At 43.8% G+C, this 17,947-nt stretch overlaps 1 pseudogene across 1 annotated transcript; it reads left to right on the plus strand.

Annotated features, from left to right (window-relative positions):
- Nucleotides 1–3,156: 3,156 nt before the first annotated feature.
- Nucleotides 3,157–17,152, plus strand: LOC148507471 (uncharacterized; annotated as a pseudogene). The gene is made up of 2 exons (XR_015869720.1): nucleotides 3,157–3,247; nucleotides 13,243–17,152. The product of XR_015869720.1 is annotated as an uncharacterized LOC148507471 (transcript).
- Nucleotides 17,153–17,947: the final 795 nt, after the last annotated feature.

The following is a 17,947-nucleotide window of genomic DNA, read 5'->3' on the forward strand; positions in this document are numbered from 1 at the left end:
TGAGTGTTTGCAGAGAAAGGCAATAAGCAAACCATGATCTGAAGATATCAGGAAGCAAAAAGGTGACAATGCTCTGCAGAGGTTAGTATATAAAGGTTACCAAAGGAATGATGCACTGCTCTGGCATTAATGGAGGGTTACTAGGGTAATTAGTCTTATCAGATATTGAGATTTGAAAAGAGCAAAATGAATCATGCTTTGTAGACACGAGCAAAGAAAGACTCTAAGGGAATGATACTCTGCAGACCTCAGAATGGACTGTTATTAACAGATGACGCTCTGCAAAGCTGAAAATAACAGAGGTACAAGGACAAAAAGGCTCTGCAGACTTTAGAGCTATAAGGCACTGAAGGAATGTGGGTCTGCAGAAGTATACATGAAAGGTAATGGAGTGATTGATGCTCTGCAGAGGTTAGGCAGGAATAATGCTCTGCAAAAATCTCAACATGGAAAACTACTAATCCTTAGTGTCAGAAGCCACATCTGCTACATACTGCAGCATGCAGGCAGCAGCACAAGAGATAGCCACCTACAGCTCCCCGTCAGGGGAATTTCTCTATCAGGAAGACACGGTGATTCCAGGAATGTTCTAACGTTTCCTGGGGAAAAATAAAGACTGAATGATGAAATGATTTGATGAAAAGAGGGCTAAAAACACAGCCGAGGTGTCAAGGAGCTCTGAGCTGTGACAATGACAAGGGGCACATGGCACCTCCCGTCAGCTGTGTGGAGCAGGACTTAGAATAGCTCTACAGGTGTTCTGCAGGGCAGGGAATACGTGAGGCTCCTCATGTATCAGGTCAGGGCAGTGACTGCACTGAGTGACACCCTCACACCTGGGCTAAGTAATGTCATCATTAGTAAAACTGAAAAACTTACCAAAACTCTGAGACTCTGGAACTGGAGGTGGGAGCACAGGGCTAGAATCAGACACAGTATGAGAAGAGGGATGAGAAGAGGGATGTAGGAGAGAAAGGAGATGTGAGAGGGGAACAGGCACCAGCAACCTAGACCAGACTCAGGCAGACAAGGTACAGAAAGTTCTACACATGGCATAAATGAAAACAGTGGGGGGGGGGGGGGAGGGGGGGCAGATATAGGGGTGAAAGAAGAGATGTTCTGGGGAAAACAGAAGGATGAGACAGAGATAAGGACTGAGGCAATGGACAGGCAAAGACTGCTAGGGAGATAGAGGAAACTGAGAGGAAGAGTGAGAGAGGTGAGGCGATAAGATAAGGTGATGTAGTTGCACAGGGCATAGAGGGGAATCTGCAGTCTGTAGAGATGAAATATGTGACTCATCCAGATGAGACTCAACAGGGGAGGAGAGAGTCTTAGATGGAGGGAGAGGATGAAAGACAGTGAGTGCAGAGTTAGATGCAGGGTGGCTAAAGGAGAAACAGACTGCTCAATGAGACATACTCAATCCCACTCTATATACATCAACACATGTGCTGCTTTGTGCATACAGTGTAACCCTCCCCCCCCCCCCCACACCCACCTCCCACCAACTACCCCTCCGGCTGAGCAGGTATGTGTCCTTGCCCTCATCTCTCACCCCTTATTCTATCTGTCACTTCCAGGCCTGCTTCACCACTGGAGACAGACGTAATCTTGACGTCACTGGCCGGCTCTCTTCCCCTCATCTGCAAATGACAATGAGAAAGGGAGAGAGGGAGGAGGGAGGAGGGGAGAGATTAGTGATTCATACTCCTGCTCCCTAAATGTGTATATATATGTGTCTGTGTGATTATATGTTTCTCTATGTCAGTCATTATGTGTGTACTCATCCATATCTATCTATCTATCTATCTATCTATCTATCTATCTATCTATCTATCTATCTATCTATCTATCTCATATCTATTTATCATCTATCTATCTATCTATCCATTCATCCATCTATCTATCTCATATCTTATCTATCTCTTATCTATCTATCCATCTATCTATCTCATATCTATCTATCCATCTATCTCATATCTATCTATCTATTTATCTATCTCATATCTATATATCTATCTATCTCATATCTATCTATCTTTCTCATATCTATCTATCCATCTATCTCATATCTATATATCTATCTCATATCTATCTATCATCTATCTCATATATATGTATCTCATAACTCTATCTATCTATCTATCTATCTATCTATCTATCTATCTATCATCTATCTATCTATCTATCTATCTATCTATCTATCTCATATACAGTATATTTCATACCCCCCTCTCTCTTTCTCTCGCTCTCTCATATTTATATATTTCATAAATATCATTCTACATCTCATATCTATTTCCCTCTCTCTCTCTTTCTCTCTCCCTCCATCCATCCCTTACTCTCTCTATATTTCTATATGCATCCACAAATATTCTTTATCCAGCAAACTAGATGGAGATGGGGAAAATAAACTATGGAGAAAAAAAAATCCAGAAAGAGACCAAAGGGTTACGAATGAAAGAAAAATACAATCCAGGCAGAGATGACAGACAGGCAGGGAGAGAAGGAGAGGGGAAAGGGTGGCTAGACAGAGCGGGGAGAGCGAAGGCACAGTATGGGGTGAGGCTGCAGAGCTATTAGTGTGTATGAAGGAAGGGGGGGTGAAAAGATTCAGGGTGCAGCACCCAGAGAAAGAACAGCAGCAGGACGAGGCGATTAGACAGTAACATAGGGAAATATAACTCATCTGCATTTATATGCACTCATGTAAAGATGTCAGTGCAGAGGTATGACCGCAGGTCTTGCATAGATATGCCATGTAAGTACAGCGTTCCATGCCCATCTCACATATGTGTCTGGATCCCCAGCAGCCAATCAGCAGCTTCCTGCAGTCTGGAGTAAATCTGGAAGGTTCATTCATGATTTTTTTTCCCCTCTCTCTCTCTCTCTCTCTCTCTCCCTCTCCTCATTGAGTCATTCATGCTTTCCCCTCTCATTTACCCCTCCCCCCTCCCATTCACACAACAGTACCCACAGCTCCGGGCATGCGCAGTCAGGCTCCGGCAGGGCAGAGGAATCTTATGAATGAACATTGACGTCAGATATGGGGGGCGGGGCCATGGGAAGGGGGAGCCTGGGGTGGGGGTCACGTGACAAGCGGGCTTTGGGTATTTAAAGCGGCCGCCGCTGTCCCTGGTGCTGAAACTGCACTGAGGAGACGCTCTGCAGCCTGGAGACAGACTCACAACACAGAGAGAGAGAGAGAGAAAGGGAGAGACTACACTGAGACTACTGAGAACAAGTGAGACATGCCTTCATACCCCATGCATATGTGTCTTTGTTACATGTCACCGTTTGTTTTACCTTGTCAGGCAAAACAAAAGCAAACAAACAAAAAAACAAAGTGTATTCCTTATCATGATGGTTACATGTTGGTTGTAGTGTGTTGTATGAGTCTGTGTGTGTGCATGGCATGTGCATTGGATCCCTTAGGGCATTCAATCTAATTAAAGATTTATGTAGGTGTGCATTTATTAGTGCAAAACTATGATGGTCACAGTTAAAGTAAGTGACTGACCTGAAGAGCTTGCAGTCTTAATACAGCTAGAGAGAGAGAGAGATGGTGGGGTGGGGTGGGGGATGCTCATCATTAATTCCATCCCTCGGAATGATCATGGTGTAATGCTAAAAGAAGATATAGATTCATATGCCCTGTGGACATTTTTTGTTCACTCTTCACATACATATTTTTTTATACTGTATGTTTTGGGTGTGTGGTTGTCAGGAATCAGGATGCCTCTGCATGATGAAATGTATACAGTAAGCTGTACACAGGAATAGCTCTGTTGTGTAGGGGAGCAATGTAATGTACAGTATAGGTCCATGCTATAGATATCCATTAGATTCACTTAATAAATATATAATGAGTTTCACATTACAAACCCTTTCACCCGGTAACTTGCGGGAAGAGAGAGTTGCAGTAGACTTTACATGCCAAAATATAAAAAACAAAACAAAAAATAATAACAAAAGACTAATTTTATTTTAAGTTAGACAATTATGCTAATTTTGTTGTCATTTCAAAAGAAAGCGGTCTGGGAGCTGTTACTGGACAATGGCAGGAAATGGGGCAGGTTTCCGGCACCAGACAGTGATTTAATATTCAGCCGCTGTCAGCTTCAAATCAGATTGCCATTTGTTTTCTATAGAGGTGACGTGGGTACTGTAATCAAAACAGAGAGGGTTTTAATGCAACTAATGAATGAGCGAAGGGAGGGGGAGTATAGTGACGCATGAACTGACATCTCATCACCTCTCACCTCCCCTGCTCCTGACATAAACAGACATTTACAGCTTCTGGAGCATAGGCACTAGCTGTGATGGCATGACCACATCAGAAACAGCGTGTCTGTCCCACCTGTTGTTCACATGAACAAACTCTCCTGCCATTCTTTACTTAGTTCATTTGAACAATAGTTATTATATTGTTGACAAATGCAATGATAATATTTTCTGTCTGCGATTGTATACGTTACTGTGCAAGATAAAGCCCATGTAGCTACAGATTCATACAGGATGAGGTGCCATATATAAAAATAATGTAATAAAATTTAATGTAATATAATACAGGTTATTAAAGGGAAAATGTAATGACAGAGGTGTACATAGTATTGGGGAGACAAAAAATAGACATACCATGTAAGATTATAGAGAGGTCGATGTCACCCAGTGAGAACACAGTTATAGACTAGCAAGACGTAGAGAACACGCAGAACAACATAACATCAGTTTAATAATTCTGGAAAGTAGATAATAGTTAACATAAACAAAAACATTCTATAGAGATTGACTTAGAGATAGATATGGAGCAGGACTAGTCATAGAGCAGGAGATAGAGGAGGTAGTTACAGATGTAGAACAGGTGATAGAGGACAAAGGGCTAGTCATAGAGCAGGAGACAGAGGAGGTAGTTACAGATGTAGAACAGTCGACAGAGAATATAGGGATAGTCATAGAGCAGGAGATAGAGGAGGTAGGCATAGCTATAGAACAGGTGACAGAGAATATAGGACTAGTCATAGAGCAGGAGATAAAGGAGGTAGGGATAGATATAGAACAGGTGACAGAGAATATAGGACTAGTCATAGAGCAGTAGATAGAGGAGGTAGAGATAGATATAGAACAGGTGACAGAGAATATAGGGCTAGTCATAGAGCAGGAGATAGAGGAGGTAGAGATAGATATAGAACAGGTGACAGAGAATATAGGGCTAGTCATAGAGCAGGAGATGGAGGAGGTAGAGATAGATATAGAACAGGTGACAGAGAATATAGGGCTAGTCAAAGAGGAGGTAGGGATAGATGTAGAACAGGTGATAGAGTACATGGAGTCAGTCATAGTGCAGGAGATAGAGGAGGTAGGGACAGATGTAGAACAGGTGACAGAGGATATGGAGTTAGCCATAGAGCAGTAGGTAGAGGAGGTAGGGACATATGTAGAACAGGTGATAGATAATATAGGGCTAGTCATAGAGCAGGAGATAGAGGAGGTAGGGATAGATGTAGCACATGTGATAGAGGACATAGGACTAGTCATAGAGCAGAAGATAGAGGACACAGGGACATATATAGAACAGGTGATAGAGGACATGGAGTTAGTTATAATGCAGGAGATGGAGGATGTAGGGACATATGTAGTAGATGTGATAACATGGAGCAGGACTAGTCATAGAGCAGGATATAGAGTATGTAGGGACAGATGTAGAACAGGTGATAGAGAATATTGGGCTAATCATAGAGCAGAGAATTGAGGATGTAGGGACAGATGTAGAACTGGTGATAGAGGACACATGACTAGTCATAAGGCAGGAGGTAAAGGACGTAGGTACAGATGTAGAACAGATGATAGAGAATGTAGGGCTAGTCATGGAGGAGGAGATATAGGAGAGGATGTAGGGACAGATGTAAGACAGGTGATAGAAGACATAGTGCTAATTATAGAGCAGGAAATCTAGGATATAGGGACAGATGTAGAACATGTGAAAGAGGATACAAGACTAGTCATAGAGCAAAATGCAAAGGACGTAGGTACAGATGTAGAACAGGTGATAGAGAATATAGGGCTAGTCACAGAACAGGAGATACACTAGAGGATGCAGGGACAGATGTAGAACAGGTGATAGAAGACATAGTGCTAATCATAGAGCAGAAGATAGAGTATGTAGGGACAGATGTAGGACAGGTGATAGAGGACACAGGGCTAGACATATAGCAGAAGATAGAGGATGTAGGAACAGATGTAGGACAGGTGATAGAGGACACGGGACTAGTCATAGAGCAGGAGATAGAGGATTTACGGACAGATGTAGGACAGGTGATAGAGGACACAGGGCTAGTCATAGAGCAGACGATAGAGGATGTAGGGACAGATGTAAAACAGGTGATAGAGAATATTGGGCTAATCATAGAGCAGAGAATTGAGGATGTAGGGAGAGATATAGAACAGGTGATAGAGGACACGGTGTTTGTCATAGAGCAGGAGACAGAGGCCATAGAGATAGATGCAAAACAGCTGATAGAGACCACAGGACTAATCATATAGCAGGAGATAGAGGATGTAGGGACAGATGTAGAACATCGGATAGAGACCACAGGACTAGTCATAAAGCAGGAGGATGTAGGGACAGATGTAGAACATTGGATAGAGACCACAGGACTAGTCATAAAGCAGGAGATAAAGATGTAGGGACATATGTAGAACAGGTGATAAGAGGTCATGGAGCAGGACTAGTCATAGAGCAGGTGATAGAGGATGTAGGGACAGATGTAGAACAGGTGATAGAGGATATGTAGTTAGTCATAGAGGATGTAGGGACAGATGTAGAAGATGTGATAGAGGACATGGTGTAGGACTAGTCATAGAGCAGGATAGAGAGGATGTAGGGTTAGATGTAGAAAATGTGATAGAGGACACAGGACTAGTCATAGAGCAGGAGATAGAAGATTTAGGGACAGATGTAGAACAGGTGATAGAGGACACATGACTAGTCATAAGGCAGGAGGTAAAGGACGTAGGTACAGATGTAGAACAGATGATAGAGAATGTAGGGCTAGTCATGGAGGAGGAGATATAGGAGAGGATGTAGGGACAGATGTAAGACAGGTGATAGGAGACATAGTGCTAATTATAGAGCAGGAAATCTAGGATATAGGGACAGATGTAGAACATGTGAAAGAGGATACAAGACTAGTCCTAGAGCAAAATGCAAAGGACGTAGGTACAGATGTAGAGAATATAGGGCTAGTCACAGAACAGGAGATACACTAGAGGATGTAGGGACAGATGTAGAACAGGTGATAGAAGACATAGTGCTAATCATAGAGCAGAAGATAGAGTATGTAGGGACAGATGTAGGACAGGTGATAGAGGACACAGGGCTAGTCATATAGCAGAAGATAGAGGATGTAGGAACAGATGTAGGACAGGTGATAGAGGACACGGGACTAGTCATAGAGCAGGAGATAGAGGATTTACGGACAGATGTAGGACAGGTGATAGAGGACACAGGGCTAGTCATAGAGCAGACGATAGAGGATGTAGGGACAGATGTAAAACAGGTGATAGAGAATATAGGGCTACTCATAGAGCAGAAGATAGAGGATGTAGGGACAGATGTTGGTCAGGTGATAGAGGACACAGGGCTAGTCATAGAGCAGAAGATAGAGGATGTAGGGACAGATGTAAAACAGGTGATAGAGAATAGAGGGATACTCATAGAGCAGAAGATAGAGGATGAACGGACAGATGTAGAACAGGTAGTAGAGGACATGTTGCTTGTCATAGAGCAGGAGACAGAGGACATAGAGACAAATGTAGAACAGCTGATAGAGACCACAGGACTAGTCATATTGCAGGATATAGAAGGATGTAGGGACATATGTAGTAGATGTGATAGAGGACATGGAGCAGGACTAGTCATAGAGCAGGATATAGAGTGTGTAGGGACAGATGTAGAACAGGTGATAGAGAATATTGGGCTAATCATAGAGCAGAAAATTGAGGATGTAGGGAGAGATGTAGAACAGGTGATAGAGGACACGGTGCTTGTCATAGAGCAGGAGACAGAGGACATAGAGACAAATGTAGAACAGGACTAGTCATATTGCAGGATATAGAAGGCATGGGATAGGAGTAGAGCAGGTGATAGAGGACACGGGGCTAGTCATAGAACAGGAGACAGTTGAGATAGGGTTAGATGTAGAACAGGTGATAGAGGACACAGGGCTAGTCATTGAGCCGGAGACTGGTGACTTAGGGATAGATGTAGAATAGGTGATATTATTATTATTATTATTATTATTATTATTAATAATAATAATAAACTTTATTTATAGGATGCCACAAGTGGTATGCTGTACCGCATAGACGGCAAAACAATAAGACAGTAAAAAGTAAAACAGTACAGTACAATACAGTGGAGAAGTAACAATTAGCACACCAAATCTCCAAACCAAAACTGATGCAAGGGGTGCAATGGAAATATTCAGCGTAAGCTGAAACCTGTAGCTATCGCCATAGGTGCATAAAATGGGTCTAGGTGGTAGGAGTGGAGTTCAGGAACAGAGAGCCCAAGGAAGAGGTGTAGAGTGTAGCTGGTGTGCACGATAAGTAGGTAATGAGAACAGGAGGGTGTAGGGCCCTGCTCATGAAGCTTACATTTTAAAGGATCGAGGTGATAGAGGAGACATATGATAGAGAAGACAGGGATAGTCATAGAGCAGGAGGCAAAGGATGTAGGTACAGATGTAGAACAGGTGACAGAGAATATAGGGCAAGTCATAGAGCAAGAGATAGAGGATGTAGGGATAGATGTAGAACAGGTGATAGAGGACATGGGGTTAGTAATAGAGCTGGAGATAGAGGACGTAGGAATAGATGCAGAACAGATGATAGAGGACATGGGACTAGTCATAGAGCAGGAAATAGATAACATAGGAAAGAATGTACAACAGGTGATAGAGGACATGGAGCTGGTCATAGAGCAGGAGACAGAGGACGTAGGAACCCAGACCTAATCATAGAGCAGGAGATACAGGAAGTAGGGACAGATGTAGAACATGTGATAGAGGACACAGGACTAATCATAGAGCAGGGGATAGATAATGTAGGGATAGATGTAGAACAGCATGTGATATGGGACATGGAGCTAGTCATAGAGCAGGAGACATAGAACCCAGAGATGCTGTAGATATAGAGAACACCATGATTAGTATATAACAGGAGATAAAGAACACGGAGCTGGAAGTGGAGCACAGAAGGACTGATTGTTAGCTGGTCATAGTAAATATTTAGAGCAGAAAGGGAATAGATGGATGGAGAAATGTGAGGCCAGACAGGATACAATCAGCCATATGGAGTACTAGCTGATGTACCCGGTTTCACCAGGGTAGACCTTAGTTATTTACTATTTCCATTTTCATCTCACCACTTCAGTAACACATTAATCCTTCACCTCTATAGTAATGCATCCCCTCCCTCACCTGTGTAGTAACACATTCCACTCCCTCAGCTCTGTAGTAACACATTATTCTCTCTCACCTCTGTTGTAACACATTTCCCTCCCTCTTCCGTGTAGAAATACAGTCCCTCCCTCAACTCTGGAATAACACATTCCCTTCCCTCATCTCTGTAGCAAAACATTACCCCTGCTAATCCCTCTAGTAACACGTTCCCCTCCCTTGCCCCAAGGTAACACATATGACATTCCCCTCCCTCACCTATGTAGTAACAAATTCCCTTTGCTCACCTCTATAGTAACACATTCCCCTCCCTCATGTATTAACACATTTCCCTCTAACCTATATAGTGACACGTCCCCCTCTGACTGCTGTTGTAACACATTTTCCTCTCTCACCCCTGTAGTAACACATTCCCTTCTCTCACTATTCAAATAGAGGAGCCGCACCAACTGCCACTGAATTTGGCAGCACTTTGGATGACAGTTGGTGTTTGAATTCTGAACTGTGCTGCAGCCACGATGAGACAGTCAGTCAGGACATTGCACAGGGGGAGGAAACATTTTAGCCTTTTCATCCTCTCAGGAGTTGAATTTCAAAAAATACATTCTTAGTGGGCACCTACATCATGGAAGGAATATACCTCCCGATTTTCATGTTTCTAGGTCCACGGCTTTAGGCTGGGCGTTGATGAGTCAGTGAGTTAATCAGTCATTGAGCCAGTACATTTGATTTCCTATATGTAGTTAGCTAACTGATGTACCTGGTTTCACCTGGGTAGACCTTAGATATTTACTGTTTCCATTCTCACCACTCCAGTAACACATTATTCTTTCACCTCTATAGTAATGCATCCCATCCCTCATTGCTATAGTAAGACATTACTAAACACATTCCACTCCCCTCACCTATGTAGTAATACATTATTTATGCTCACCTCTGTAGTAACACATTTCTCTCCCCTTCCCCCATGTTACAACACATTCGATATTCCCCTACTCCACCTGTGTATAAATACAATCCCTCCCTCACACCTGTAGTAACACATTACCCTCAATCACATCTGTAGTAACTTATTCCCCTCCCTTACTTCTGGAATGACACATTACCTTGGCTCACCCCTGTAGTAACACATTGTCCATATTGTAACACATTCCCTTCCCTCACCCCATAGTAGCACATTTGACAATCCCCTCTCTTATCAGTGTAGTAACACATTCCCCCTTCCTCATGTGTGTAGTAACACATTCCCCCCTCCCATACCTGTGTAGTAGAACATTCCCCTCCCATACCTGTGTAGTAACACATTCCCTTCAATCACCTCTATAGTAACACACTCCCTTCCCCTCGCCTCTATAGTAACACATTCCCCTCCCTCATCTGTGTAGTAACACATTTCCCTTCCATACCTCTGTAGTAACACATACCTCTCCCTTACCTCTATAGTAAAACATTCCTCTCTCTCAGTGATGTTTGTAACACATTTTCCCTCTCTCACCTCTGTAGTAACACATTCCCCCTCCCTCACTATTCATATAGGGGAGCCACACCAACTGCCAGTGATGTGTGGCAGCACTTGGGGATGACAGTTGGTGTTTGAATATTGAACTGTGCTACAGCCCTGATGATACAGTCAGGCAGGACATTGCACAGGGGGAGGAAACATTTTAGCCCTTTTCACCCTTTACACCCCCTTAGGACTTGCATTTCGAAAAAAGTCCCTTCTTAGTGGGCACTTACATCAATGAAGGAATATTCTCCCAGATTTTCATGTTTCAAGGTCCAGGGGTTTGGGTTGGGCATTGATCAGTCAGTCAGTGAGTCAGTCAGCCAGGACATTTGATTTTATATAAATAGTGGGTAAGAAGTGAGAGATGATAGTATAAAGATACAGCATGTAGAGAGAGAGAGAGACATGGATATCTTATTGAAGTATTATTAAAGAATAACAGGTTAAACCTGTTAGTGAGACAGTTAATACTTAAACATCCGCTAATAGGTAATTGACGAAGCTCCCTTCTCCATACAGATAGAGAATGCAGCAGGGCATCCCCATTGAGAGTAGTAGGGGGAATCCTTCCTTCTATGAGGTGGGTGAGGGGTGGGGGAGCAACCTCCCACACACACACATACTGATCCCTCTGCAGTGCCTGATGCAGCATCCTTGTGTATATGGGGGATGGGGAGGGAAACGGTGACAATATCTTCATCTGGGGTTCCTATAGAAACAGCATTTTTGCAGATAAAATGTCTTCTGAGGAAGAAGAGAAGTCCCATGTGTGCCTATGTACACAGAGGAATGCCAGGCCTGTCTACGAACATGTATACAGGCGCATGTAGGGAAGGGTGGATGAGTTAAGAGGATTGAAAGGAAGGGAGGGGGGTGAGAGATTCAGGGAATCCCAGATTGTCAGACAATGCTCTGTACGTGACACTGATCCAGAGACAGCGGCTTGCGGCTGCTCCCTGACTGGGAATAAGCAGCTCACATGATGTATCTCAAACAGGGTTTCCCCCCAAAACAATAGGGGGCGAGGAATATGGGAGAATAGATTTTTATTTATCCTAGGTGAGGCATGATTATCAACGTAAGGGAACAATACTTATAGAGAATAGCACGGAGTATGTACTGAGGTCGTCAGGTTCCAGTGTAACGGAATGGGAAGGCATTGGAGATCCTTCGGTTATTATATTAGCAAAGAGTATGAGCCAAATGGCAAGAGTCCAATCATTTCCCTTAACACCGCAGTGTGCATGAGTATGTGAGAGACAAACCGGACACATTACAGTGGTGCCAATTACACAGAACCATTAGGAACAGGGTTCTGTGAGAGATCATTAGCAGAACCAGCTGCAGATACACTAAAATATACAGAGATTACCGCATTTCACCATGTCATGTATTATAATATGTATGTGTTGAGGAGCAGTTAGAGTAGAACAAGGCTCCACAGATCTTAGAGAGGTTAGTAACATGGTATTCTATAAAAGCAAACATACATTCACTTGCAAGCATGTCCCACACAGGAGTAATGCAAAAGGGTGCTGAGGGGTAGACGTGCAGGATGGTAGAAGGGAGATGAATCCAGGTAAACAGGATGACATGTAATGAGAATAGAAGGTGGGGATTTGGGAAAGACCTGCAAGACTGAGGGGAGTCCTAGTTCTCAACAGAGATGAATGAGTCGATTTGCACAGACCTGCAGTATTCTTGAAGGGAGGGGGTGAGATGTAGGAGAGCCCTGCAGAATCCTGTAAGGGGAGGAGGAGACACCTGCATGATTCTATAAAGGGGGGGTTTGGGAAAGACCTAAAGGATTTTCCCACAGTGGGACTTCCTCTCTCTCCTTTCTCTCTTTTCACTCCCCCCGCACTCTCTCCCGCGCAGACACAATCTGTCTTCCTCCATCTTCCCCCATCTGTACAGCTATAACAAATAACAGTGCCCCACTCCCTCTCATGCATCACCAATGCTTCTCATTTCCAGGCAGAGGTTGTTTTCAACAGTAAGCAAAAGAATCGTGTTTTTCTGTGATGACTTCAGAAACCAATAAATGCTTTGTCTTTTTTTTCTCTCTTCTTCTGCCCTCCATTTTCATAATCACTGCTTACTCCCTGATCCATTTATTTTGCTTGTTTTTAAACTAAATAAATCCTTATTTACTATCCCCCATTTTCACATTTATGTATTTATTACTTTGTCTTCCCTCTCCCACCACTCATTCCCTTTTACAATTTACTTTGTCCCAATTCCCACTCCTCTCTCGCTTTGTTCACACAGAAATGTTCCACGCTGCCCCCTTCCTTCTCATCTTGTCCCTCACCCTAGTACACTCCCCATTTTTCCATGCTATTCCTGTTAGTGAGGAACAGAGACACCAGACCATCCACCGAACAACACACAACGATCCTGTACATTCCTCTCAAGTAGAGGGACACCAAGAAGCTCCACCACTTGCACGAAGCCAGCATGATCAGAGTGAAGTCACTCAAGAAAGAGCAATGCCCGAGGTCCATTCTCCATCCAGCTCTGATGATGGTGATGAACTTTTTAAAGATATTAGCCCCAAAGCCCTAGCTGCTGTGCTCCTACAGGCACTGAATGCAGAGGATGGAGAGAAGTCTCCTTCCACTTTAGCAGAACCAACATTGCCTGAAAGTCAAGAACCAATTAAAGAGCAGGTGGACAAAGAAGATGATGATGGATTGATAGAAAGAGTGAGAAGCAGAACACAAAGCTCTGACAAAGAGGAAGAATTGAGAGAGGACAAGAAGGATGATGAGGGAGGAGACATGGAGAGTGTGAAATCACTGCTTAAGGAACTGGAGAACTTTGAACCTCCCCCTAAAAGAGAGCCAGATGTTCCTCATGATAGCAGCTCAGAAAGTGATGATCTGCAAGAGATAAGAGAACTCCTTGGTTTTGGGGAACAGACAGAAGAAGAGAAGAGAAGCCCACTTAATCCTGTACCACATACACCCCGAAGGTGGGAGGAAGAGGAAGAAGGGGACAAACTTGCCAATGTAGCTCAAGATCTTCTTCTTCAGTACTTAATGGGTGGAGGGGAAAATGAAGAGGAAAATGAAGAGGAAGAGGAGAAAGATAAGGAAAATGACCAAGATTACACAGGAGATGACTTTGCAGTTGGCCAGCGGCCTCTTTTTGAGGATGAAGAAGAGGGAAACACCCAGGATAAGAGATCAGCAGAGGATGATATAGATGAGGTGGATCCACAGACAATTGATAAGCTGATTGAGCTTTCAAGTCGCTTACATCTTCCTGCTGATGATGTGGTAGATATAATTAATGATGTGGAAAAGAGGAAGAGGAGAAAGATGAAGAAGAAGAAGGCAAGAGACGATCTTCCAGGAAGAAAAGAAAGAACCAGGACACCCTCACAGTCATGGTTTGATTATCCTAAATCTGCCTACTATCCCAGAAGGAGACTTGAGCAAGAGCCTACCTGGAATAATGTACCAGAGTCAAGATGGAAAAAGGTGTTATCACCAACCTGGAATAAAAACAAGATGTCAGGGGACACTTGGAATAAAGTTCCAGGGTCCAACTGGAACAAAGTGCCAGGGTCCAACTGGAACAAAGTGTCAGGATCCAACTGGAATAAGGTTTCAGAACCAAGCTGGAATAAGGTTCAGAACCAAGCTGGAATAAGGTGTCAGGACCAAGCTGGAATAAGGTGTCAGAACCAAGCTGGAATAAGGTGTCAGAACCTAGCTGGAATAAGGTGTTAGAACCTAGCTGGAATAAGGTGTCAGGCTCAAACTGGAATAAGGTGTCACAACCAAGCTGGAATAAAGTGTCACAACCAAGCTGGGAATAAGGTGTCAGAGCCAAGCTGGAATGACGTGTCTCAACCAAGCTGGAATGATGTGTCAGAATCAAGTTGGAATAAAGTGTCAGAGCCAAGCTGGAATAAGGTGTCAAAACCAAACTGGAATAAGGTGTCAGAACCAAACTGGAATAAGGTGTCAGAACCAAGCTGGATTAAGAAGTCAGATCAAACCTGGAACAAGGTTTCTGAACCAAGCTGGAATAGACTGCCAGACACAACCTGGAATAAGGTGCAGGAACCTACCTGGAACAAAATGTCACGATCAAACTGGAATAAATATCTGGAGCCAGTCCAGCGCAGATATCGTGCACGTCCAGTTCCCTTTCACCAACTATGTCAGGCCTAGAGCTTTCCAGAGCCCTCCCCGATATTACTATAAGCCTCCTGTCCCACAAATGGATGACTACTATGATGAAGACCAGGATAAGCAGGAGGAAATGGAGAACTATATTGAAAGGATCCTGCTGACCCATCCTGAGGTCTTCCAGTGATACAATCCCATTCATAATCCCATTCAAAAACAATTTAACAACTTGACCCAGTAAGAGAATCCAGTCCAGTTCCATTTAGCATAACTCAATTGAGAAACTCAATGGACAAACACCTCATTTGCCTCAACTAATCCCAACTCAGTTGATTCCCATTTTATCCAACTAAAGTGAATTCTACGCACAATGGGTATTTAAAGATATAGCAAGCTCTACATTTGAGTGCCTACTAGTGTTAGTGTGATAACTAAATCAAAATATCATCTTTACTGTCCAATATTACCTTAGTGTACTACTTTGCTTGAAGATGATCCTACAATCCAGTTTAATTGTCTAATGCTCAACAATTTAGTTTACAAAACAGTGATTCTATTAGAGGTAGTCCTGAAAACTGGAGATATGGTAGTATTCAGCTAAACTTTAGTATTTAGAAATCTACACTACATTGGACAATTTCAACACCCCAACCCCATGTCAAACCGAGGATCTCCCCAGCCTAAATAACACATATTTAGGATACTGTACTTCGTACTCTGCGAAGATGAACAATTGCAACTAAATAGGTTTCATTTTCTTGGTGTTCAGTGAAATTTCCAAGATTATGAAATACTGTACCTTTAACCCTTAAAATGGATTACAGGAGCATCAGATGAGAAGTGTTAAAAGATTGTCATCTAGAGACAGTAGGGGCAGCCATTTTGTAGGCTGAACAAATACTCCTTGAGAATGTATTCTTTTGATTCAGTAGGATCTAGCAAGGGTGTTGAAAGTGATATAAAGTACTGTGGCCAAAGCATAACTTGGGGGGGGGGCAGACCTGCCATAGAAGTCCTTCTAAGTCCCCAACTTGGTGGGGACAAGCTTCTGAAATGACCAGATATGGCCCAAACTTCCAACGTGCCATAGTCATGCCCCTACACATGGCAACACCTTCTTTGTCTCACCTTTCTTATAGTGACCCTGGAAACTATTGACATCACTGGGGCATTAGACACATTGTAAATCATGTCCCTCAGTGCATACTTGCCTATCCTCCTGGAACAGCCGGGAGACTCCTGAAAATCGTGTGGTGCTCCTGACCGTCTGGAAGAGCGGGCAAGTCTCCTGGACACATCACCCACCCTCACAAACCCCCCTCCCCCCTCTGCCAATTTACTAAGCAAACGTGGGCGACGGGAGGGAGAGGGGTAACGCTGCCAAAATCACAGGCTTTACCATGACTGTGATCTTGGCACAGAATAGCGGGAGCGGGGCCATTATAATTAGATCGAGCCGCACCGTACACCTATACTGCTTCCACCCCCCCTGCTGTGGCGACCTGTCAGCCAGAAAGTCGCCAAGAACGTCTCAGTGATGCCTCCAGTTCCTATTCAATTATTGGTTATAGGTTACTGAATATTGGTACTGCCCACAAAATGGCTGCCTCCGGGTTCACCAGACAACAACCATTACACCTAAAAAGCTTAGTTTTTAAGCTGAGGGTTAAATATACATTATACTATAAGAATTGCGAGGTATTGTAATGTACCTCTATCAGTTGTGAGCACAATATTTGTAGTCCCATTTCCCCACACCACAGAAAAAAGAGCAAAAAATAAAATTAAACAGAGTTTAAGTATATGGGCTAGATCGCCCCCTCAGTTCCTGCCTGAGTTCACCCTCTTCTCCTGGACTAACTAGTTGCATGTCCCCCTCCCCCACCCTCCTATCCTCTCCATCCAGTGTCTTGGCTGCTGTAGCCTGTTCTGTGATGCTGTTGGTGTTTCCTTGCTAATAAACGAGCTTTCTCTCTGCTCCTGTTTGTACATATCATATGAATACTTTTGCTAAGGAAATAAAGCTGACTATTTTATTATGAGTTACGTTTGTTATTTGGCCCATGCAGAGGTTCTGGGGCCTGTGAGCACAAGGAAAAATAAAAAACAACAGCAACAAAAATATAAAATGAGAGTGAGTGGTATGGCAATTTCACATTATGTAACATAGAGAAGTCATACGAGTCTGTCCATCACCCTGCAGAGCGGCACAGTGACACAGACAGAAGGGAGCTATGAGCCTGTCCCTCCCCCTGCAGGGTGACACAGTGCCACAGACAGAAGGGAGCTATGAGCCTGTCCCTCCTCCTGCAGGGTGACACAGACAGAAGGGAGCTATGAGCCTGTCCCTCCCCCTGCAGGGTGACATAGTGACACAGACAGAAGGGAGCTATGAGTCTGTCCCTCCCCCTGCAGGGTGACACAGAGACACAGACAGAAGGGAGCTATGAGCTTGTCCCTCCCCCTGCAGGGTGACACAGAGACACAGACAGAAGGGAGCTATGAGCCTGTCCCCCCCCCCTGCAGGGTGACACAGTGACACAGACAGAAGGGAGCTATGAGTCTGTCCCTCCCCCTGCAGGGTGACACAGTGACACAGACAGAAGGGAGCTATGAGCCTGTCCCTCCCCCAGCAGGGTGACACAGTGACACAGACAGAAGGGAGCTATGAGCCTGTCCCTCCTCCTGCAGGGTGACACAGACAGAAGAAGGCTTTGAATCTGTGTCTTTGTAATAGAAGCTGATGCCACAAGTTATTTGCATTGGCTTTGGTGCCCCTTATACTGCATGTTGTATCTGCAGCGTTAGTAAAATTGTATTATAGACTACTG

This window comes from Taudactylus pleione, unplaced genomic scaffold (genome assembly GCF_031769625.1).
Source record: "Taudactylus pleione unplaced genomic scaffold, aTauple2 ptg000393l, whole genome shotgun sequence".
NCBI lineage: Eukaryota > Metazoa > Chordata > Amphibia > Anura > Myobatrachidae > Taudactylus > Taudactylus pleione.